At 40.2% G+C, this 25,176-nt stretch overlaps 1 protein-coding gene across 1 annotated transcript in view; it reads right to left on the bottom strand.

Moving 5' to 3' along the window:
- The window catches only part of PPP2R3A (protein phosphatase 2 regulatory subunit B''alpha), a 147,238-nt gene extending 124,835 nt beyond the window's left edge, over nucleotides 1-22,403 (bottom strand). The window contains 1 exon segment of the mRNA XM_017847707.1: nucleotides 22,012-22,403. The gene's annotated coding sequence lies outside the window, so the exon portion shown is untranslated.
- Between the last annotated feature and the right edge of the window lie 2,773 nt (nucleotides 22,404-25,176).

The following is a 25,176-nucleotide window of genomic DNA, read 5'->3' as shown; positions in this document are numbered from 1 at the left end:
TTCACAAAATCATCTGGCTGTTAGGATGAGAACAGACTACAGGGGACAAGAGTAGAAGAGGGAGACCAGAAGGAGGGCTATTAGAACAATCCAGGCAAAAGATGATGCTGCTTGGACTAGGTGGTAGCAGGAGCAGGGTGAAAAGTGGTCAGATTCTGGATATATTTTGAAAGTAGAGCCAATGGGATACACGAGTGGGTTTCATAGAAAAGAGGGAGGTCAATAATAAATCTAAGGGTTTAAAAAACTGGTTTTTTGTTTTTTTTTAATCCTTGAACAACTGAAGATGGGAACTCACATTAATTGAGACTGGAAAGACTGCAGAAAGAAAAGATTTGTTTGTGGGAGAGGAAGGAGTGGTTGCTAGGAGGATCTGTAGTTCAGTTTTGGACATGTTAACTTTAAGATGCCTATTAAGACATTCAGGTACTGGTGTCCAGACGGCTGCTAGAGAACTAAGCCTGGAGTTTAGGGGACAGATCTGGGTTGATACAAATTTGGGAGTCATATTTTAAAGTCATGAAACTAGATGAGATCACCAAGGGATGGAATACAGAAAGTAAAGAGGAGATATCCAAAGGCTGAGCCATGGGGCACTTCAAACATGCAGAGTGGCACTGTCCAATGGAACTTTCTGTGATGATGAAATATTTTTATATCTGTACCATGCAACAGCAGCCACTTCCTACATATGGCTATTGAGCACTTGAAATACAGTCAACTGAAATAACTACATGTAGCTAGTGGCTACAGTACTAGACACTGTAGATCTAGGGTATGGGGGAACTGAAGAAGAACCAGCAAAGGAGAATGAAAAAAAATGGCCAGAGAGGGAAGAATTACTGTGAGTCAATTCTCCATCGGTGTCTCATGTTTCTGCAATTATTGTAAGTGAGGCACTATCTTGATAGTCGGTGATGTGACACATGACAGTTCCAGACTATACTTTCAAGGACGTTTTTACACTGAATAGCCTTGGAAGACTTGGTAATGTCTCCCTCCAGAGCAACAGGTTACTGTTCAGCATAATAAAGATAATGTTTCCCTCTGGAACAAAGAGCAGGCATGCTTATGGCCCATTATAAAATATTTGGGTTCCACCTAAGATCAAGTTTCCTTTCCAGTAACACAGCCTTACTGTGTGTGCAGGTGTCATCTGGCCTCTTCATACTGCCTTTGGAGAACTGGGGATCAGGAAACCAGCACAAAAATACTGATACTCTGGTTATGTTACTGCTGTGAGTAATAAACTGTCTTCCGTCTCTGATCCAGAAGTCTTGTGTCTTCTACCATTATACATGAAACAGTGGCATACTAACTTGTTAGTATACAAATACAGGAAACTCTTAGATCCTTCATAGTTCTTGACAAGTATCTCAGAAGCCAAGTGAAGGTGTCTCAAGGAGGAAAAAGTGAGCTATCAACTCTGTTCCTGAATGTTAAGTCAGATAGGTGTTGAGAAATGACAGATGTGGACATCACTGATAACCGAAAAGAGCAGTTTTATTGGAATTAAGGGGGAAGAAGTCTGACTGGCTTTAGTTAAAAAAAGAAAAGGAAGTGAAAAATAAGCAACAGAACACAGAAAATTCTTTTTTACTACAATGTTTACGTTAAATAAGGCAAAAGTTAGAGGGGAAAGTGGAGTCAAGAAGGATTATTTTTAACATGGAAGAAATAAAAGCATATGTTCATGCACAGGAGAATGGTTCAGTAGAAAGGAAAGCTGATGATACAAGAGAAAGAATCACAAAGCACTTAGGGTAGTTCTTTCACACTAACAGGAAAGAAAGCAGAGTATATGGATACTACTGTAGGTAGTGGGTAGCTGTGATGATAAAGCTCTTTCCTGACTCAGTTTCTTAGTGAAATAGGAAGGCCATCAGTTGAGAGTGAAGAGTAGGGAGGAGATATCCAACATGAAGGAGACTGAATAAACAGTCACCAAAGAGGAGAGAAAATGGCTGGAGAAATCTAGTATAATAGCCAGGTAACATTAACGGTCCACTTGAGGATATGATAATATAAGGCAAGTTCAGCAGCATGGTTTTACAGGCGTGGAATAGGCAAAGAACTGGATTTAACTGGCTCTGGGGGTTAGCCAGGCAAGGTTGCTGAAGTGAAAGGGTTCAAAAGAATTGAGGATGTACGCAAGGGAGAGATGACAGTGACTGATGATGAAATCTAAGCCTCTACGCCTTCTACCTCCTGAAAACTCAACCCTTCCACTGAGCCCCGTAGGACTCATGAGCAGCTTATCAGCAAAATCCTCATACTCTTGATCTCTGCAGCTTTCTTCAACTTCCTTTACCTTCATATTTAAATGGAAACTGAACTCTCCCCTGAGAATGCTGCTTCCCTGTATCCCTTTCAGATGATGACTCTTTTTCTCTTCCATATGCCTCAAAACATGAGACCTGGTAACTGCCCTTCTTGTTTCTCACCGCTGCTTCCAGATCATTCTCCCTTTGTGCTCTCCAAAAATCCTCTGCTCTCAGTCACATGCCATCAGACTCTATTGCCTACTATCCTTCCTTATTGCAGCCATTTATGGCTCCCCAAGGTCACTCCCTTTCATTCCTTGATTTTAGTTCCTGGCTGTCACTCCAACACTATTTCTGTCATAAGTCTTATTGATTTTAGCATCCAAACAAATAATTCATGTGATATTCTGTCCTCTTAGTTTCTTGACCTTTTTTCCCACAACAATAATAATGCTGATCTTGTTCTCTACCCTGTCTCAGTCACTTTATCCCATGGTCACATCCTAAGCCTTTAGAACATCTAAGAGTACATCTTAATAACCACACATCTGGAGACGCATCATTTACCAAAAAGTTTACTGGTGAGTTCCAAGTAAGACAATCCGTCTGTATGCCTCCACTGGCAGGGTCAAAGGAATGGGTATACATTAGGTGTAAGACTACTCTCTGCAGAAATTCATGCTACCTTCATCAACAGATAAACAGCAAGGAGTAGGGAACTTGGCATGCATTCTCTGATCTTGGGCTTGTATTCCTTAGGTAGGGAAGAGTATGTGTGTGTGAGAGAGAGGGAGGGAGGGAGGAAAAGAGAGGGAGAGACAGAGACGGAGAGAGGGGGAGAGAGAGAGAGAGACAAAGTGGGAAGGACTGGCTTAGAGACAGAGGTGTGCTGCTATGCTGACCCTTCTTGTACTGGGCTCTGAAAGAGAAGATTAATATTATTACATCATCATTTTAAAGTACTTATATATGGTAGGTGTATTCGTCCATTTTCACACTGCTATAAAGAAATACCTGAGACTGGGTAATTTACAAAGCAGGGAGGTTGATATGGTTTGGCTTTGTGTTACCACCCACATCTCATCTTGTAGCTCCCATAATTCCCACATGTTGTGGGAGGGAGATGGTGGAAGATGATTGAATCATGGGGGCAGGTCCTTCCCGTCCTGTTCTCATGACAGTGAATGGGTCTCATGAGATCTGATGGTTTTAAAAATGGGAGTTTCTCTGCACAAACTCTCTTTGCCTGCCACCATCCACGTAAGATGTGACTTGCTCCTCCTTGCCTTCTGCCATGATTGTGAGGCCTCCCCAGCCAGGTGGAACTGTAAGTCCAATTAAACCTCTTTCTTTTGTAAATTGCCCAGTCTTGGATATGTTTTTATCAGCAGCGTGAAAATGGACTAACACAGAGGTTTAACTGACTCACAGTTCTGCATGGTTGGGAAGGCCTCAGGAAACTTACAATCATGATGGAAGGGGAAACAGGCACATCTTACATGGCAGCACGAGACAGAGGAAGCAAAGTGGGAAGAGCCCCTTATAAAACCATCAGATCTCATGAAGACACACCATTGTGAGAACAGCATGGGGACACTGCCCCATGATCCAATTACCTCCCAGCAGGTACCTCCCTCAACACTTGGGGATTACAATTCGAGGTGAGATTTGGTTGGGACACAAAGCCAAACCATACTACTAGGATTGTGCTGAGTATTTAAAAGCATCATCTAATTTAATTCTTATGTCAACAATGAAGTGTCATCTCTATTTCACAGATGAGGAAACTGAGGCTTATAGAAGTTAAAAAGAATTTACTCATGTTACATACTCAGAAAGTAGAACTGTGATTTGAGTCCAGGTTTCTGTAAGATCAAAGCTCTTTTGTCCTATACTATGTCCTATACTATGTCTATATTAAGGCTAAAGGAGCTGGGGCAGTAAGTTCCTAAATCCCTGCTACAATTCCAGATTTCTCAACTTCTAGGGAAGGAACTCTCAAAATAGGAAAGAAAAGAAGGAAAGAGATGGAAGGGAAAGGAAGGGTAGTTAGAAGGGGAAGGAGGGAGGGAAAATCTATAGAATACTGAAGTTGTTATAGTAACCTGGATAGGATGAACAAAAAGGTAGATTTCTGTTAAACTCCAATTTTGTTTTCAAAAGTTTGAAAACTAATAAACTGTGACACATAAAATAGCTATAAAAAGAAAGTCATAACAGATAAAGTTAATGGAGTAAAATTTACAGGTGACTCTTAAAAACCAATGAATAATGTTAAGTGCTACCTCTCTCTGAACTTCAGGCTATAAGTATATTGTCAGACTTTGTAAGTAAAATTAAAACAATGAGCTTGTTCAACAATATAACTGACTGGGACATAATTAAAAGCATGTTCACAAATGGCATCATATCCAGAAATAGAATTACATACAAAACATGCCATAAGGCTAAGCATAAAACTTGACTTAAAAAAAAAAAAAATGACCTGTGAGATAAATCAACAAGAGGCAAACAGAAGACGCAGAAGGCTCTAAATGTGGAAGAACACAAATATCAGGGCAAGACAAAGCAATTTAAAGAAACTTAACAGAAGAGTAAAACATAGGATTTGATTTAGAGGAAACACATAAATAGAAAAGCAAAAATGCCCTGAAAAGAAGAAACTTTCTGAAATAATTTCCATTTATTTGCAAAGTCTTGTCTTTTAGTATTAAGCATTTATAACACTTTGGTTTTAGTTTTAGTTTTCAGGAAGGGGATGATGGGATTCAGGTGGCAGTGTGATGAATCAGTGAAGCAGACACAGATGAGTCAGAAAACCATCACAATTTACTCATCCTCATATCCCCAACATATAGCCAAGACATAGCATAAAATATAAATTCAATAATATTTTCTTAATGGATAAATGGTCAGATTCTGTGAAGTACACCCCAAAACTAAACTGGGATAGAGAAATGGGACAAAAGCCCTGTGGAAGTATCTGTAAGAAGAAAACGCAGATTACTTTGAGCTGAGCCTTCACAGTCCTCACCTGTCCCTTGACAGAACCCATTGCTTAGCTCCTGCCCTGGATATGGCTTTGGTATCTTATTTCTTGACCCCACTGATGCCCTGTATTTAACCAACCAAGACTATAAAATCTTATCACATCTAACGTTATTAGTTCATTTTTGTACTGAGCTTGCCAATTGAAAGAGTGCATGAGGTACGTATCCATCTATAAGACAAACGCAGGTAAAAAGTTATGATTCTGTGGGCTCAACAGTACCACGTAACTAAGCAAAACCACCCATAGGACACAAAGTCTGAATTACCACCTCTAGTGGAGTTCTGTGGTCGCAATTTCAGCAGGACATTTTTCATTCAATATTATGAAAGGGGTGTGTGTATGTATGCGTTGCAGTGGTGGCTGGAGTTGGGGAAGATGATACTGAGATCAGATGGGAAAGCAGAACTAACAGCAAGGTTCAACTTCAAGAATCCAAAGGGGAGTCCAAACCAAAAGACCAGAAGGGGTACAGAGGTTGACCTCAGAGTCAGTAATTTGAGAGTGGGAGGGTTGAGAATAAATAGAGTCATCTGCTATAAGAGAGCCAGCAAGGTTGTTCATTATTTGCTTTTTATTTCCTGGTCATATATGTGGTATGTCAGGCTGAGCTGACAGGTCCAACTCTAGGGTCAGGACAGGAACCTACCCTGCTTCACCAACCTTTGACTGCCATTCAGCCTCAAGTGCCCTGAAGGGTATAATGAGAACCTGAGACACTTTCAAAGTTCTTCATTCAGCTGACATCCTACATGTGGGACTGCAGGAATCCCTGTATTTTGCAGATGAGGCCCAAGAATTTGTTATTAATTACCCATTATACAGACAAAGAACCCGATGACCCAGTAGATGCACAACTGGAGTACATTACTGCGAAACAGAACTTTTTACAGGTGTCTTGCTGTGAACTTGTTTGCAAGTTCATAAAAGTGGAACGGCCAACTGCCATATTTGCAGCCCAGACTCAGGATATAAACTCATTCAGTAAGACCTGTCAACCCTATCTCAAAAATATCTTTTAATTTTGACCACTTCTAATTTCCACTGTGGGAATCATGATCCCAACCATCATCCTCTCTCACCTGAAGTACTGTCATAGACTTGTAACTGGTGTCCCTGCTTCCTCTCTTGCCTCTTCAAACTCCAGTCATTCTGCAAGCAGCACAACCAGAGTAATACAAATCAGAGTGAATTGCTTTCCTGTTTGAAAGGATTTTGAACAAAGTCTAAACTCCTCTCCCATGGCCTGTAATAGCTCAGTCTGCTAACCACCTCCCTGATCTCATCTTGTACTATTCTCCCTTGGCCTTCTTTCAGTTCTTCAAATGGCCTCTTCCTCTCCCTTGACCCCGGCCCCTTCTCATTACTCTCTGCCCTATTATGTAGTTTAATGTCTTTATAAAACTTATGAGTTTTTTGGATTTATTTACTGTTTACACGTTTACTGTTTACACACTTTATCCCTGCAATAGAACGTACACTCCAAAGGCAAGGATTTTGTTTGCCGTGGTCACCACTGCATCCTAACACTAAAACAGTACCTAGCATATATAAGCACTCAATGAAGGAAGAGAAGGAAGAAAGGAGGAAGGCAAATTGCTAATATATCACCATTTCTGTTTCCTTGGTCAAGACCTAGACTAGAAAAAAAGGTCATTTTTTGTAATCAGTTTTAAGGAAGGGCTAACTGGCTCCATCTAGGATAAAGTGGCCTTTCTGGCCATTTCTGAGAGTTACTCAGCTTCATTTGGCATTTTACCTGATGAAAAAATATAGCATTTGCTTTGAACCTAAGACCAGCAACCCTGGCCCCCATCCCAAATCCTCTAATACTGAGAGGCAAAGTACACAAGACAATCCGCTACAGCTCCAAGACCCAGCACAACTCCCCAACATACAAACCGAGAAAGACTGCCAACAAGATGCTCAATTATGAATCTACTACAGCTAAGCAAGTTACTTTACAAAAGTCTACTTATTGAATAGTCATCTGGCTCACCAGTAAGGTGGACCCACATCACCATGATCACCAAACTTAAAGAGCCTATGTCCAAATCCCCAGAGAACACATTCCTGTATAGGCATCTGGTTATCCAAACATTTTAGAACATTCTGTCAACCAGGCCTTGGTCCTTTAGGCAAAGTGACACACATTTGACTGGAAACCATTAAGAGCCTCTGATGTTACCACTGTCATTCAGTACACCTACACCTGGTGGTGCTCCTCCTTGTAAATGCCCTGCTACCACTCACCTGTGCTATGCAGGAATGGCTCAAGACAAACCAAACTCCGCTACGTGGGTGTGGGAAAACTAAGACACCTGAACATCAGTGGTTACCAAGCTAGTTGACCTGACTGGAACTTCATGGAAATCACCAGGTTGATTTGGCATCAGCCTAAACAGGCTTTATCATGATGGCGACTGGCTCTTAAGGGGAAACAGATTTTGGCCCAAGATAGTCTATACCAATGTATAGGAGTCTATCTTATGGAAATTTTTGGTTATATACTTAAAGTTCCAGTCATCTACTTCATCTCACCTCCTAAAATCCCTCATTCCTATTGGGTGAGAATTATCTATAAATTTTACTGGGGCAATAAAGCTGCCCAGGGCAAAAGTAGTTCATGTTATAAACTAATTTAACCTTCCTTTCCTATTATATACTTACCAACTTTTTTTTTTTGGAAGGGGTATGTGCACATTTTATGCTTTTTTATCCCCCAAGGCTTGGGGCAGCAATTAACTTCTTTTCAAACAAGTCTTCTGTCTTATGTACTAAACAAGATATTTCATTCATTTCCTCTTGACTTATACCCACTTCTTAGAGACCTGCCTTGTCCACAGGCAAGATGGGGAAACTATCTGTCACATGCTTTCCAATCTCTGGAAAATTTGGTTGGGACACTAACTCAAGGCAGACCAGTTATATTTTCTGTCCTGGGAACTTGGAATTGAAGCACTGAAACACTGTCAATTAGGTGAGAGTTCTGAGTCTTAAAGGTCCTATCATTTTGTGCCTGAGGCCACTGTTTTGGGGCATTCATGAGGAGCAACATGGCAGGAGACACTGGTGTTAAGAAAACAGAGCAGATATAACACAGAGAGAAAGAGAAGTATGTTCATTTTCCATGATGGCTGTACTTAATAAAATTGGAATGAACTAACGTGTTCCCTGTGTATTTTAACTATAAACAATATTTTACTTATAGTGGATTTACTTAAGTGGATGTTTATTCCTTAAAACCAATCAATTTCTACAACATGCAAATATATATCTTCATTGATACTCTATTTTTCTTTCAGCTCTTGCTATCATAATACTCTACCCCCTTCCCTCTCTTGGTGTCTCTCTTCATTTCATCTGCAGCTAAAAAACGCTTACCATATGTAATGGACACTGACCATATTTTTTTTGTCTGCCCAGTATGTTTTGGACATTCTAATCTTTTATTATAATGATGGCAGGATGAGCAATATATGTGCCCATGTGCCCACTTTTACAACCAAAGCAACAACATGGATTGAGAGGGGAAACTTGTTACCCTTTTAAAATAAGCAGCAATGCTGTGTACTTCAAAGGGACCCATCATATGACACATCGTGTTCTCACACTCTGATAATGGTATGTCTTTTCCAGGCTGGCCAATCTGGATCCAGATCCAATCAAACGTCAATCAGTACAATTTCAGTGGTCAGGCCTTTAATGCAGATCAATGTTTCTCAACCTTTTATTTGACAAATAAATCTTTTTTTTTTTTTTGAGATGGAGTCTCCTTCTGTCACTGGAGTGCAATGGTGTGATCTCGGTTCACTGCAACCTCCGCCTCTTGGATTCAAGTGATCCTCCTACCTCAGCCTCCTGAGTAGCTGGGATTGCAGGTGAGTGCCATCACACCCGGCTAATTTTTGTATTTTTAGTAGAGATAGGGTTTCACCATGTTGGCCAGGCTGGTCTTGAACTCTGGACCTCAGGTGATCCACTTGACTCAGCCTCCCAAAGTGTTGGGATTACAGGCATGAGCCACCGTGCCGGGCCAAATAAATATTTTAAAAGTAATACTGCAAACTTCCTTAGGAATTTTTTAAATCATTAAAAAAATTTTATGACATATGATAAAACAATTTCAGGTAAAAATATTTTATCTTAAATCAGTATATCATTAAAGATTGTATTATAAAGTTTATGTGGCATAATCTTTAATAATACTGATAATATTTAAGGACAAATTCTGACTTCTATTACAGTAGATGAACTATTTTGTCATGTAAATAAAATCAGGTTGATGAGAAGATAAGCTCCAAATGTATATTGAAATGTAGATTAAAAATTAGTTTGTATTATAGCATCCAAAATAACAAACTGCATCTATAACCTCATACTTACATTTTTGAGCTTCTAAAGATCAGCTGCTTATTTTGATAATTTGGGGGTTTAGTTTTTAAATGTCAAGGTAGGAGAAATGGTTTCATACTGTTCTTTGAGAGAATTTCTTTGTAACACATTGTAGATTTTATTACCAATAAATGAAAAAGTCAAATTGGACAGATCACCATATGTTTTCTTCACATTTTCAAGTGTTTTAAATTTTCTTTTTCAGAATTTTAACTCCTAAAGAGTACAATTAGTTCCAAAAACAAAAAAAAAAAAAAAAAATCCAAGTTGTTCCACCAACACCAATCATATAGAAAGGTAAAATGAATTAATTTTTTTTCAAGAAAACCACTTCCTAATTATTTAATACCACATGGGTCTTCATTTGGCAATTCATTTAGAACCATTAAACAGTCTCTTAATTTGATTAGGCTATGTTATCTTTCAGGAGATCAACCAGAGTACCTTTACCTTCATTTGTATTTGTGTATTTGGTGCACCAATCTGAAATTATTTTCTCTAGAACAGGCTTAAGAATAGGAAGAAGTAATTGCCAATTACAAGCATATGTAAATAAACATATAACTTGAAATATAAGGCATGCCTGGCTGATGTTTCTATTTTATAATGATTTTTAAAAACTTTTTATTGTAAAATAACTAAGTTTCCAGAAAAGTTGCAAAGATAGTACAGAAACACCCTTTGCCTGGCTTCTTTTAATCATAGTTTTCAAAATATTAGATATATCTTGATGTTTTATAAGAATGCTAATCAGCCAGGTGTTGTGGCTCACACCTGTAATCCCAGCACTTTGGGAGGCTGAGGCAGGTGGATAGCTTTTAGCTTAGGAGTTCAAGACCAGCCTGGGCAACATGGCGAAACCCTGTCTCTACAAAAATACAAACATTAGCCGGGCACTGGTGGCTCACACTTATAGTCACAGCTACTCAGGAGGCCAAGGCTGGGGAGAATCGCTTGAGCCCGGGAGGCGAAGGTTGCAGTGAGCTGAGATTGCACCACTGTACTCCAGCCTGGACAAGACAGTGAGACTTTCTCTCAAAAAAAAAAAAAAAGAATTCTGATCAGATGAATGCAACTTATGTATTTAATAAAGAGCATCTTAAAATAATTTAGCAGAATTATATTTTTATGCTCTAACTTGTATTTTGACAAGTGTTGCACACATGCTCCATCTTTAACCAACAGTCCATTACGAGTACAAATTAAACCACAAATGCAACTAAGAACAATTAAAAACAGTGTAATGGTTAAAAACCACCAAAGCAGGCAATAAACAATGATTAGAGATCGTGACTACATTCAACCAGTATCTTCTAATGACTGTATGTTTGCATCACACCACTCAAATTGTTATCTTTAAGTGGAAAAATATTTAAATATTTTATTGACACAGAACTATTAATATCAATGATATAAATTGATTCTAAGAGCAATTTATAATCTAATTAGAAAATTTCACATCAATTAGAAAACGTGCCAGAAGAGTCAAGACAACTTTGGAGTGGGAGGACAAAGGGAATGGTAATGTTTTTTCCTTACACTGAGTGGTAACAAGAGTTCATTGTATTGCTACGCTTTACACCTTATACATATGTTTTACAAATATTCTGCTATACCTATTTAATATTTAATTTTAAATACATTTAACTTTTTAAATAGAATGGAGGAAGACCTTGCCTTACCAAGAAAAAATATTATAAAACTATTGCAATTTAAAATGTATTAACGGTGTAGAAACAAAGATCAATGGGATCAGAGTCCTAAAACCAATTACTCACATATAAGAATGTAGTAACTGATAATTTGACATGCCACCTATTAAAATTATTATTCCAAATGAATGGCCAACTGAACAAGATTCTTCCCTTACACTATTCACAGAAATAAATTCCAGATGCACTTAAATATCTAAATCTTAAAATAGTATTAAAAGTAAGATTCTATGTGTATCTTTGGGGCAGAAAAGAAGTATTAAAAAAGTAAGTAAAATCAAATGCCTTATAAGGCAAAGATAGTGAAATTTGCCATCAAAATTAAAAACGATTATTTAACAAAAGATACCACAAAGGGAGACGACTCCAACAGAGTGGAGGAAATATACCATTTTTATAATAAAGAATGAGTATGTAGAGTTTATTTATTTAAGTTTATCTAGAGTTTATTTATCTAAGTTTATTTATCTACAACATAAATAAACAAGAAAAGGCAAGCACCTGTTATGTTGTATATTCTAGAAAAACGCAATGTAAGAGTGCTTACACAAAATACAAGTTAAATTTCCCTCTCATGCAAAAGAAAGTCTTCCCTCTTAGTGCAGCAACTCTGCCAAATGCTCAAGCCTTTTTGGCTCAATGACCTACCATGATGGTCCTGATGGTCCCTAGGATGGCCATCAGTGCTTCAGTCATTACATTACATCTGTGTTCCAACACATAAGACACATAAAGGGATGAAGAAAGGAGTGCTTTCTCATATTAAGGAGACTTCACACCTAACCCTTGCTGCTTATATATCACTAGCTAAAACTTATATGGTTATACTTAGCTCCAAGGAGGTCAAGTGTTCTAGATGGGCAACAATGGGCCTGGCTAAAAGCTGGGGTTCCTATTACCAAAGATGAAGAAAGAATGGATCATAGGATGTAACCAGCAGTCTCTGCTATGCAACCCAACAGACAGAAAAATAAATACAAATAATCAAAAACTTTAAAGAAGACATTCAGCCCCAGGGAGACAAAATTAAAACAAGGAAATACTACTTTGTACAACTTTTAAGAGAGGCAAAAATTCACAAATTGGTCAGGGTATGAAGATTTTTAGCCTAACAGTATGTTAATTACTCTTACAAAGAGAATATATTCAATATTATTAGTGCTTTTAATTAGATTACATATCATATATCTTATATATGTAATATTAGCACAGATATCTTGGGGACCAATTTGGCAGTTTTTCATTAAAATTTTAGCTATATGATTATATGACTCAGCAATTCCACCTTTCAGAATCTATGCAATATAAACATTCACACATTTGCACAAGTACCAGGATGTTCATTGCAGTAATGTTTAAAACAAGGAAAAATTGGAAACAACCCAAGTGTTTATCATTAGGGGAAAAGCCCTCCACTTTATTTTCTTCATAGCACTATTACTACTATCTGAAATTATATTATCTACTTATCATCTAGGAAATCAGCTCATCTAGGAAAAGGAAAGCAAAGAGACTGTATTATTTACATAATACTTGTTTGGCTAAAAATTCTTAGAAATAATACCTTTTCTTCTAAAACAACAAATCAGAACAGACACCATTCTAGATTTTAATAACACGAACCCACCAGAGGGCCCACATAAAGGCCTATAGGTTTGCAGACAGGCTGAGAAACACTGCCCCTGATGAAGTGTCTGAACTTGCTATCTAGATAGACTGTCACTAGCTGTGGCCTGTTTGCCCTTTTAAGGCCTGGGGCATTTCTCAGTAGAATCAACACACTCTCTTCATTACAAAGAACCCTCAATTGCCTTTAATACTTGGATCTCAATACTGCTGCCAGCACCCAGTGAGCCCTCTCTCATTGAGGAGGGCCCACCATGGGAAAGGGGTCTCTACCTTCTACTAGAAGAATACCAAGATTGCCAAGATGAGAAGACAAAATGCTAACAACTGGGCCACAGTGCTTGATGGAAGACTCAGCATTGGTAGAAGCACATCAGTACTCACAACAGCAGTATTCTAGGGCCCAATCCCCAAGGCTGTAAAATACGAAATACGCCTATGATCTACAAAATGGAAGGGATAAGTGGCCCTTGTTAGGATTCCTAAGCCCTCAGTGACATCTCCATTCACAACCACTAATCTCTGCTTTTTATTTCTAATCTCACAGAGAAGCAGTTTTCAAGCTGCTTTTTCAACTGGAGGAACTCTGTTCAAATGAAAGTGTAAGATGAATAAACAAACAAGAGGAAGGGGATAGCCTTAGCGCTCAGTCTAGGGGGTTGGGGTGAGAGGAATACTCCTCCCTTTTATCCCAAAGTGCTGAGAAGCTGAGTTTGATAGGGAAGGGAGACAGAGAATGAGGGAGGAGGCTTTATAAGGGGAAACAAAGGTCCTGTGGAAGGAACATACTTGGCTTATTGGAAGAAGAAAAAAGTCCCCTTTTTGACTGGGACGAAGCAAGCACAGGGAAGAGTAGTAAGAGATGAGGTCAGAAAGACAAAGAGGAGTTTGGATTATAAAAGGGCCTTGTAGGAAAGCGTAAAGCCTGTAAGTGGATAACTTACTTTTAACAAGATTCCTCTTGGCTGCTGTGTTGGGAAAAGGCAGTCAGAGAAGGACATAAGCAAGCAAAAGACGTTACTGCAAGTTATTTCCTAACTTGGAGATATCCATTTGGTAGTCAGGATGTAGTTGTCATTGTATAGACGGTATTTAAACTCATGAGACTGACTGAAATGCCAAGGAAGTAAGAGTCAATAAGGAAGAATGGAGTATTAATGAGCCTTGCATTGCTCCAACTTTCAGGGGTCAGGAAGATCATAAGGAACTAGCAAAAAGACTAAACCTCCAAAAAGGTGAGAGGGAAATGCAGAGAATGCAACAAAGCTAAGTGAAGGAAGCGTTTCAAAGAAACAGGAATAATCAACTGTGTAAAATGCTGCTGAAAGGTCAAGTAAGAGGAAGACTGAGAACTGATTCACTAGAGCTAGTAACGTGAAGGGCAGTGGTGATCTTGACAAGAGTGCTTCAGTGGGGGAAGGGGCCTGATTAATGTGGACTCGAGAGACTGGTAGAAAAGGAACTGGAGTCAGTGAGTTAGATAATTGTAGAAAACATTAAGAGAGGAATGCAAAGTCAAGAGAGTTTGGTCTTGTATTAAAAGGCACTGTATCTCCAGTATCTACAACAGTGCCTGGCACATAGTGATAAATTAATAAATATTTGTTGACTGAACTAAGTGAGATCACTAGCCATTGAAACAGTCTTAGTTCTGGAAGTTTAAAAGCTGATAGAGCGAAACATGAGGATTCTTGGTCCAATAAGAAACTGCCTTTTAGTTTCCTACTACGCCTGAAAACTCTTTAGGGCCTTTAAACACCTAGAATAGACATTCCTCAATTTCAGAGGAATAGCAACAGAATTCAACAAATACATCCCCTACAAGAAAATATACTTTCAATTCTGGACAGCTGCAATCTCTCCAACTACCTCTTGCATCTAGGACCCTGTGACTTTGGACCTAGGGATACAACAGGGATATCAGTCCTCTAGTCACATCGTGATTCACTATGCACTAAGAGGGAAGACACCTGGTGGTCTCTGAAGGACGTCAATCTATGGGGCCTTGACCAAATGAAAGCTCTATGTGGCATGTCAATAATAATCATGAGTATTTGTTTAATGATACATACTTTTCAAAGCGGTAACACATATATCCTCTCCTATTTAATCTTACAACAACTTTGTGACGCAAGTGTTTTTATCACTTTCATTTTACAAATAAGAGTCTCAGACTTGCATAAAATCACACAGCTCTTTCACCAAATTATGCTGGGATAACTGGATATTCACATGCAAAAGAATGAAGTTGAATCCTTACCTCACATACAATAATTAACTCAAAATCCATCAAATAGCTGAATGTTAAAAACTAAAACTATATATTCCCAGAAGAAAACACAGGCGTAAACTGGCAGGACCTTGGATTTGGTGATAGATTCTCAGATATAATGCCAAAAGCATATACAATCAAAGAAAAAACAAATTCAACTTCACAAGAATTAAAAATTTCTGTGCAAAGAACACTAACAAGAAAGTGAAAAAACAGCACACAGTAAGAGAGAAAATATTTGGAAATCATAAACCTGATTTGTATCCAGAATATGTAAAGAACTCTTAAACTCAACAACAAAAGACAATCCAATTAAAACATGGATAAAAGACTTTAACAGACATTTCTCCAAAGATACACAAATGGCCAACACATGAAAAGACACTCAACGTCACTAGTCGTTAGGGAAATACAAATAAAAACCACAATGAGGCACCACTTCACACCCACTAGGATGGCTATAACCAGAAAACAACAAGTGTTGGTGAGGATGTGGAGAAACTAGAATTCTCAGAAATTGCTGGAAGAAATGTAAAAGTGTGCAGCATCTGTGGAAAACAGTCTGGGAGTTCCTCAAAAACTTTTTAAACATAGAATTACTGCATAATCCAGCAATTCTATTCCTAGATAGATGCACAAAAGAATTGAAAACAGGTATTTAAACAAAAACTTGTAAAAGAATGCTCTTAGCAGTACTATTTATAAGAGCCAAAAGGTGTAAACAACCTAAACGTCACCTGATAAACAAAACGTAGTATATCCATACAATAGATTATTATTCAGCCAAAGAAAGGAATGAAGTACTGATACATGCTACAACCTGAGTGAACCTCATATACATTGTGCTGAATGAAAGAAGCCAGGCACAAAAAGTTACATATTGCACGATTCCATTTACATGAAATCTTCGGAGTAGGCAAATCCATACAGACAGAAAGCAAATTGGTGGGTGCCAGATGGTAGCGGTAAAGGGAAATGGCGAGTGACTGCTTAATGGGTACAGGGTTTCCTTTTGGGGTGATGAGAATGTTCCAGAATTAGATAGCGGTGATGGCTGTGCAACATTGTGAATGTACATATTGAAGTAACTGATTTGTACACTTTAAAATGGTTAATTTTACCTCAATTAAAAAAAAAATCACACAGTTCACCCTTGACAAATCCAGGCACTGTACTAAGGAACTGACTCCAAGTCCTCTCCCCACTCAGCCATCCTGTTTCCTCCACAAACCAAAGGAGCTCTGGACCACCTTGGTAATGGACTTTGCCTCTATATACTGCCATCCAGGCATAGTACCTAACCATATTTGTGATGATGGAATTTCCACAGCTGTCCAAGCATATACAAGTTTCTAAATAAAACTTTCTTATAATGGACTCCCATTACAAACCATCTTGGACCAAGGTCTGCCTCCATGTCACAAAGTCATCCTTTAAATAGAAGTTAACCATCATCCACCTAACTGATAAACCAATGACAGCTATGAAGTCTGCTCCCTCACAAGATGATATTCCTGTTTTCAAAAGAGTATAGCAATGGGGTTTATGCCTTCAATTAATCAAAACCATTCTTTACCGGTAATTCTTGGCGTTTCCACCCCTTATATTTTCTGTTCTGTTGGCAGGCTACAACTCTTAGAAATATGAAGCACAAAATTGACCTTAAAAGCCTCTCTGCCAGGTTAAGGTTGCCAATATGGCAGAAATGGATAAAAGACAAACTGGTTGTGACCATTTGCATTACAATCCATCCTAAACAGTCACTCTAACCCCAAGTCTTAAAGGTAGAAGCCTTCACATAACTTTTTGGAAACCAGTCTGCTCAGTGCTTTCTTCTTTCTGAGCTCAATGAGGGCCTACATCTCCAATTTACATCCATATCCCTCAGGTACCATCAATGATAAATACTTCAAAGTATGAGAGTTTTTACATGCCTGCAACTGGAAAATCAAGCTACAATATCAAGTTAATTGGAAAAAATACAGCTGCAAAAACTATTCCTGGGAATCTCACAGTTAGATACACATTCCCTAACATAGCCAAGTATTCCATTTTCAGCATACCAACAATATAGTCTTTGTTCATCAGTTCAATGGGAGGATGATGTCAGGGTCACTGAAGCCCAGATCACTGCTGGCCTTTAGGAGCTCTACCGCTTTCCAGTTGAGAAAGAAACTTGTGGCCTAATCACCAACATCTGAGTCAGCCCCTTCAGAAGCCTCAAGAGTCCCGGCAAAATTTCTTCTCAGTAAAAAGTAGTCTCCAAAACAAGACCCCCTAAGAATGTGGGAGAGGGGTAATCAGACACCATTGACCTACATCCCTAAAAAGTTAGGAGAAATGTCTGAGTAACCAACAGACTAACACCTACCATGCAGACATGTAAGACACATCATCCTCCCTCACCACTTCCTTTTTTTGGGCAAGCTTCTCAAAGGAATTTCCAACACTTGACACTCCCATTTCCTTACTTTTTACCCACTTCATTTTGGTTTCTGCCTCTTCCAATCTAAAGCTGAGGTCAAAGGCTCCATCTTGCTAAATTCAACAGATCATTTTTGGTCCACATCTTTACTTGATGACACCTCTCTATCTGAAACATTCTTCTCCTACCTTTTATGATGCATCTTAAACTAGAATTAGATTGTGAAGGAAACAGCTAAGACAACAACCAAATATTGCTTACTCTTGAAAATTCTTTAAATGGCCCGTTAAATACTGCACACCTGTATACAAGTAAAGAAGACTTGTCTCTCTCTCTCATTTAATCAAAAACATGGTAAAGTGCATTCAGTTAAGTTTGCACACTTTAATTCTGAGCAAGGTGTCATTCCACTGTACCTCTGTGGCCACTTCTCATCCTCTTCCTGGGCTACCCTCCTCTACTAAACTTCAAAATGCTGGACCTGAGCCCTCTTTTCTTAATTTCTGTCAGTGGTTCTCAACTTCCACTGCTAAGTGGAATCACCTCAGATTCGTCCAAGGCTGCAAATCAGATCAAGTAAACAGAAAAAGAAATTTCTTAGGTTGACCACAGCATTAGTATTTTTTGATCATTCAGTGATTCCAACGTGCAACCAAGATGAGAACACTGTTCTATGCTCTCTTCCCACACCAGGGATCACATGCTCAAAAGCCTACAGTCAGAGAAACAAATGAGCAAAGTGGGCCAGGCATAATTTTAGGGAGTGGTGGGCTCTGTAGTGAAATAGAAGAGCTGTGATCATCTGTGACTTAGCTCCAACTATTGCTGCCATATTGGAAAACCAACTCGGTAGTGCTACATTTTCTCATTTTTAAAGAGAAACCCCAAATCTGGATTTTCTTCATGAGAAATCTTCAAATTTTAAAATATTGGCAACTAATTCAACATTAAACAATAACAAAACCACTGTATGGGCAAAACATCTGTGAGTCAGATTCAGCTGTGGACTACTGCTTTGCAACCACTGCCCTAGATAATTTCGTCCACAGCCTTTAATTTACACCTAAAAATTTGTGCCTCCAGTTTAGCCCTTTGCTCGTGGCTCTGAATTAGAATTGTCAAATGCTTACGTGACTTCTCACTTGAAAAATCTCAGCAGTCCCAATGTAAACTGTGATTTAAACTCATCTCAAAACTATTTATCCTTAAATGTTCTTTATTTCAGGTAACACCACCACCATTCACTGGTTGGGCAAGCTAGAACCCTGGGAGTCATCTTAGGATTTCATTTCTCCCTCTCAACCCTTGTACCATATCAACCACCAAATCCTATCAATTATGCCTCCTAAATATATCTCATGAATACATGTACTTCTCTTCATCTCCAATACAACCATTCTTTTCTCTCAGCCACCACATTTTCTCTCCAATGTTATCCCCAGTAACCTTAATTAGGGGCAGTTGTCTCCCACACTCAATCTTGTTTCCTTCCAAACCATTCTAATATGACCAGAATGATCTTTTATAATCACCAATAATTACAAATATATACACATATACACACATTACATAAATATATACTTTTGTAAATATATGTGTTTGTGTATTTGACCCAACAATTTCATTTCTAGGAATTAGCCTATAAATATATTTATACACATAATGAAATGGCATATTCACAGTACTATTCATGGTAAATTACTGGAAACAATCTAAATGTCTGTCAGTGGGGGAATGGTTAAATAATCTGTGGTATATCCATACAGTGAAATACTGTACAGTCATTCAAAAAAAAATAAGGACACTATATACTGAAGTGGAAAGATTCCCAAGACATTAAGAAAACAGAGTGTACAGTATGCTACCATTTGTGTAAAACACTAAGAGGAAAGATATGCATTTCCTTGAATGCCCACAAAAAATGTCTACAATGATATACAAAACTAGTATCAGTGGTTATTCCTTTGGAAGACAGGGAAAATGGTGGCTGGGGGAGGGAGCAGAACCCACCAAAAATGCTCTGATTTAATAGGCATGGAGGAGGGCCCAGGCATCCATCTTGTTTAAGTTCTAGTGGTTCTGATGAGAGGGTTGGACTGAGAACCACTGCTAGTGGACTTTGCCTTTGCCTATTTTCCTAGCTTCATTTTGTGTCATCACTCTCCGTGTTTCTGGCTTCTAGGTTCCCAAAAGCGGCCCTGTTCCTTTCTTCCTCAAGGTATTCACATCTGTTCCTTCTGCCTGGAATATTGTTCCTGTGCGCTTCACCTAGTAACTCCTATTTATCCTTCACCGTCCACCTCAAAGGTCACTTCCCCATGGAAACTCTCCCCAGTTTCCAAACTACATCAGGACATCTGTTTTATGCACTCAGAGCTGCCTGTACTTCTCCCAGAAATTAACACTATCGTAATGAGATAAATGTATATTTATACATGTATACATCTGTCACCCTCTTTAGACTATAAGGTCCAGGCATGCAGAGTTGCTTTTACTAATTTATTTCCATACCTAACCTAATGTCCAGTTGGCAAAACAGGCCTTCAGAAATCTGTTAAATAAATGAGTAACTGTTCCCGCCCTCAAGCTTAGTATAGTAAACACCTAAGCAAAAGAGGACAATGCTGCGTCACTAGTGCTAAGGCAGCAGTCTGCACACAACAGTAGTTCTCAACTAAGGGTGATTTTGGTCGTCCTGGGGGACATTTGTGATGTCTGGAAGCATTTTTGATTTTCACAACTGTGTGTAGAGTGCTACTGGTATCCATTCCTCAGCAGAGGTTAGAAATGCTGCTAAACATCCTATGCTGCACATGATAGCCCTCCACAACTAGAAATTACCTGGCCTAAAATGTCAACAGAACTACAAATGAGAATCTGTGACTCAGAGGACGATAACACTCAAAACAGCTGTCAACTGCACTTCTGAGGGTGGTGATTTTTTAAAATGGTGACTTTGGGAGGATGGGGGGTGTCAAGCAAAGCTTCAGGCCAGAGGTAAAGCTTCAGCTGTGTGTTGAAAGGTAACAAGGGCCAGATCAGTGGGGACTATGTCAGAGGCAATGAGGAGTCTCTGAAGAGTTTAAAAGCAAAGTTATGATTTGAACATGTGCCCCCCTCAAGTACCCCATACACCAAAATTATTCACCTCCTTTTCTCCTTTCTCGCTGAAACAAAACTTCCATTCTCTCAGAGTAGCTGGTTTCAGCTGAACATTAAAGCCAAATTAATTCAGCCCAAGATAAACTCAGGCCTTTCACTCTCCAGAATGTTAAGCTACATTTTAAAATATGCAAATACTTATGAGTACAAATAAATCTTTAACTGCTCAATGTTCAGGTTGTCAGTGGATAAAGATTTTTGAACTCAACAGCCAGATTGGCCCCAGTAACACTTTCCCAAAGCTTTGTTTTAAAACACCTTTTGATCTGTTTCCCCGTTCTCCTAGAAATCTCCTAGATTTCTGAGCTCCTAGATTGTATAAAAGATTTAAGTTTTTTTTCCACAAGTATCTCATGCCATTAAGTTCTTCTGCCAGAGGTGATACAAGGGCCATTTGGATGCAATAAAAGTAAATAAATTGTGTGTGTAAATTAGCAGTGGCTTGGAAATTTTTTAAAAGGCTTTCATGGATACTACTGAAAGAAATTGAGATAATTTTTAACAAAATCACCAAGAAAAAAACAAAACAAAACTGTTTTACTACAACACAAGCCGGCTGCCTACTGAACTGGACGCCCATGCTCTGACCTAGTATGGCAATTCTTAGGGTCTAGGCGCTGGGTTCTCTGTTTACAAGAAACTAAGGCCTGAGACTAAGGAAGAACAAAGAAAAATGCCTGGCACCAAAGGTGTGGGGGATGTTTTGTACATAAATGAAGATTTGAGGAGGAACACTTCCTCAGATGTTGGAAGGAATTACTCTTTTTTTGCTTACGTGTTAAGAATTTAATGTTTTTCAGGTCATTTCCTAATTAGAAAATACCTTATAATTCACAAACAATAATTTGTCTTCCCCTACATTTGCTGACCACCAAGACTGGATAAAATTTCCTTAAGCTTTACCAGAGTAGGAGGACTGGGATAACGTGAGCACAACAGAGTTCGGATGCAACATCAACTCCAAGCCTGGCCAGCTGGTTCCCATCGAGAGGTCCCCCAGGAGAACGCCCCTCCGCGGCGGCAGCCGGGTTGGCGCGGGAAAGACCCACCGAGGCGCTCCAGCGCGGCCGCGGTGCAGGGCCAGGGACCGCCCAGCCTCCGTTTACCTTTGTTTCAGGTACCCCAGCTGCTGGCGGGCCGGGAATCCCGCCCGCGGCCCGGAGCTGGTGACACATCCTTCTTTGGCCAAGTCGGGCCGAGGTTGGGCAGGGGGCGGGGAAGGAAAAGAAAGCCTCAGCGCCTAACGACGTGACTCTCAGTTCTTCCAAAACGCTGGCATTTGTTTCTCTGCCAGGCTTTCCTGTTAACAAGTTCCCGAGGGCTGTGCGGGCGAACTGGCCCAGGAGCCCTGAAAAGTGGGAGGGCCCAGGCCGCCCCCGCCTACCCTCCTCCGCGGGCGCCCCAGGGGCAGGCAGTTTCCACACCTCCCGGGCTGCCGTGTCCCGGGACCAGCCGGCTGCGCAGAGGCACCGCACAGCCTGGAATTCCGACTTCCACAGCCCAGTCAGCTCCGGCCCCTCTGGCCGGCCGGTCCCGCCAGGTCGGCCGCCCGCCCGGCCGCCGGCGCCGCCCCCTCAGCCTCCCACCCCCTCTGCCCGGACGAGGATGCGAAGGGTTCCAGGCCGCGCGGCCGGTGTCCCCGCGCCATACCTCGTTGCCCGCCAGCTCCTCCTCCCGCGGCTGTCTCGGCTCGCGGGCAGCGATTGCCTCCAAGCGTCCCCGCGGCGCCGGACTCTAGGGCTGCGAATGCGGGCGCGTGAAAGAGGAGGCCCGAGCCCGCCCCTCCCAGCCACACCGCAGGCCCCACCTAACCCTCCTCCTCCTCTGCCCCACCCTCTGCGGCCGGCCCCGGAGCCCCGCCCGCGCGGCAGGCCCCGCCCACGGTCCGGCCGCGCCCCCAACCTCCGCCCCGCCCCTCTGGCCAAGGCAGGAAGGGGGCCTCCAGGGGCGCCGCGAGAGCCGCTGTGGCCTCGGCCAGGGCAGTCTCCGAAGCGATTCGTAGTGGTCGCTGCTATTTGACAGATTCGAGTCTCTTGCTCGGATTTATTACTGTTATTATCATTGTCAATATTGTCATCGTTGTTATTGTTATCGTCATCAGTTGTGTTGCCCTCTTCAAGGGGCCTTCAAGGAGGCCCCTTGAGGGCAGCGCGCTGCTGACCAGACACTCCCTGGCACTCCTGTCTTCCCAGAGTCCTGCACCTGCGCCACATTTCACTCAGCCCAAGAAGTTGTGTGAATTTTGAAAGAAGTGATATTTATTTTTAACTTACTGTTAACTGTTATTGTTAAATAAAATACAAATATAGACAGCCATATAAAACCAATGTACAACTTAATGGATTATTCCAATACACACACCCTTATAACCACTCGCCAGATTTATTAATAACACCATGTAATATAGCCTGCTCTGAAACAGAACCTCATTAATAGCTGGAAGGACACAGCCTGGAAGGGCCTCCCAAAATTGCCCTCCTTCTAACTGCCACAGTACTCAAAGGTGACAGGTCCATAATCATGCCCTCTTCAAGAATATATTTGTAAAATGGAAATTTCTCCAGAATTAGGAACCTCCAATTGAGTAGCTTCGTAAAAATCTTGATAAAAAGATAAATTTATAAATATATAAGCATGTAAATAACAATAAATAAGTCAATGAACTGGGAAATTGAATACCATGAGTAAGGAGCATGGGGGTGGGGGATGGGAGGTATGTAAAGATTTAAAAGAATTAGGTGGGCTGTGAGGACAGGTCCTGGGCACCTGGGTTGTTCTCACTTTCTCCCTAGCACTTAGCATAGCACCAGGCATATACTAGGTGCCATATGAGTGTGTGTGTATATGTGCATTGTACATATATGCACATATATATGTGTGTGTATGTATATAGCACAAGGAAAGAAAAAATTACATAAGATAACCCTAAACAAGCTTTACATACTGAAATTTCACCCAAGGTCAATCATCCCAGTAGCTAAAATGTGCTCTATGAGATGCCTTGATGCCCTAGAGAGAAAAAGACCATTTTACTTTCAACTTTCTACTGTTTTTCCATTTCAAAAGCACTTGCACATGCATATGGTATCTTATTTGAGACTGAGAGCAATTCTGTGAAAAAGGCAGGGCAGGGCAGGACAGGACTCTGCAAAGGTCACAGTGCAATGCATATCTGTAAGAAGGGGAAGTACACAATGTACCATAAAACAATGTTAAAACTGCTGACTCTGCCAACCTGGATTCTTGGTTTGTCTCGACAGTTTTATTGCCAGTGTTTTTACATTAGGGCTCCTTTGGCCCTTTTGCCATATGTTTATACACATTATAACTTGAATTTATAAAGGACACAATACCTGACTGGAAATTTGATTCAATACAATAGAGTCAGTCCCTCTGTCATGAGGACCATGGTGAATTGGGGCTAGAGATTTGCCAATTCACCACAATGTATTGAGTACCCAGACTGTACTAGGTGGTAGGAATACAAATGATATAAAATAAAGAAGATACAGGGGCTGGGCATGGTGGCTCACGCCTGTAATCCCAGCACTTTGGGAGGCCTAGGCAGGCAGATCACCTGAAGTCAGGAGTTTGAGACCAGCCTGGCAAACATGGTGAAAACCCATCTCTACTAAAAATACAAAAAGTAGCTGGGCATGGTGGCACGCTTCTGTAATCCCAGCTACTCGGAAGGCTGAGGCAGGAGAATCATTTGAACCTGGGAGGTGGAGGTTGCAGTGAGCCAAGATCACTCCATTGCACTCTAGCCTGGGTGATGAGAGTGAAACTCCCGTCAATCTTTGTTCTCAAGGAGCTTATGGCCAAGTAAGGGAGAAAGATTTGAAAATAAATGTTTAAGTTATATGATGGTAGGGGAATAGTCATGAGCACAATTAATTCTACGAGTTGTAGGACGAGAGTGGGGCAAGTCTTATCAGACAAGAAAACATCTGAAATTTTTTTAGTATAAAAACATCAAATATTGAAAACAGAAACAGAATAATGTAATGAACTACTATGTGCCCATTACTTGACTTCAACAATTATCCCATGACCAATTTGTTCCATCTGTACCCTCGTCTTCTTTTTCCCTCCTTGTGTTATTTTGAGGCAAATCACATGGAGCATTATTTTTTCATCCATAAATATTTCACTATGCATCTCTAAATGATAAGGTCTGTTTTTTTTTATATTTATTTATTTATTTATTTATTTATTTATTTATTTATTTATTTTTTGAGACGGAGTCTCGCTCTGTCGCCCGGGCTGGA

This window comes from Rhinopithecus bieti, unplaced genomic scaffold (genome assembly GCF_001698545.2).
Source record: "Rhinopithecus bieti isolate Rb0 unplaced genomic scaffold, ASM169854v2 scaffold_30032, whole genome shotgun sequence".
In the NCBI taxonomy this organism is placed as follows: Eukaryota; Metazoa; Chordata; class Mammalia; order Primates; family Cercopithecidae; genus Rhinopithecus; species Rhinopithecus bieti.
This window is presented reverse-complemented; position numbering and strand designations above follow the sequence as displayed.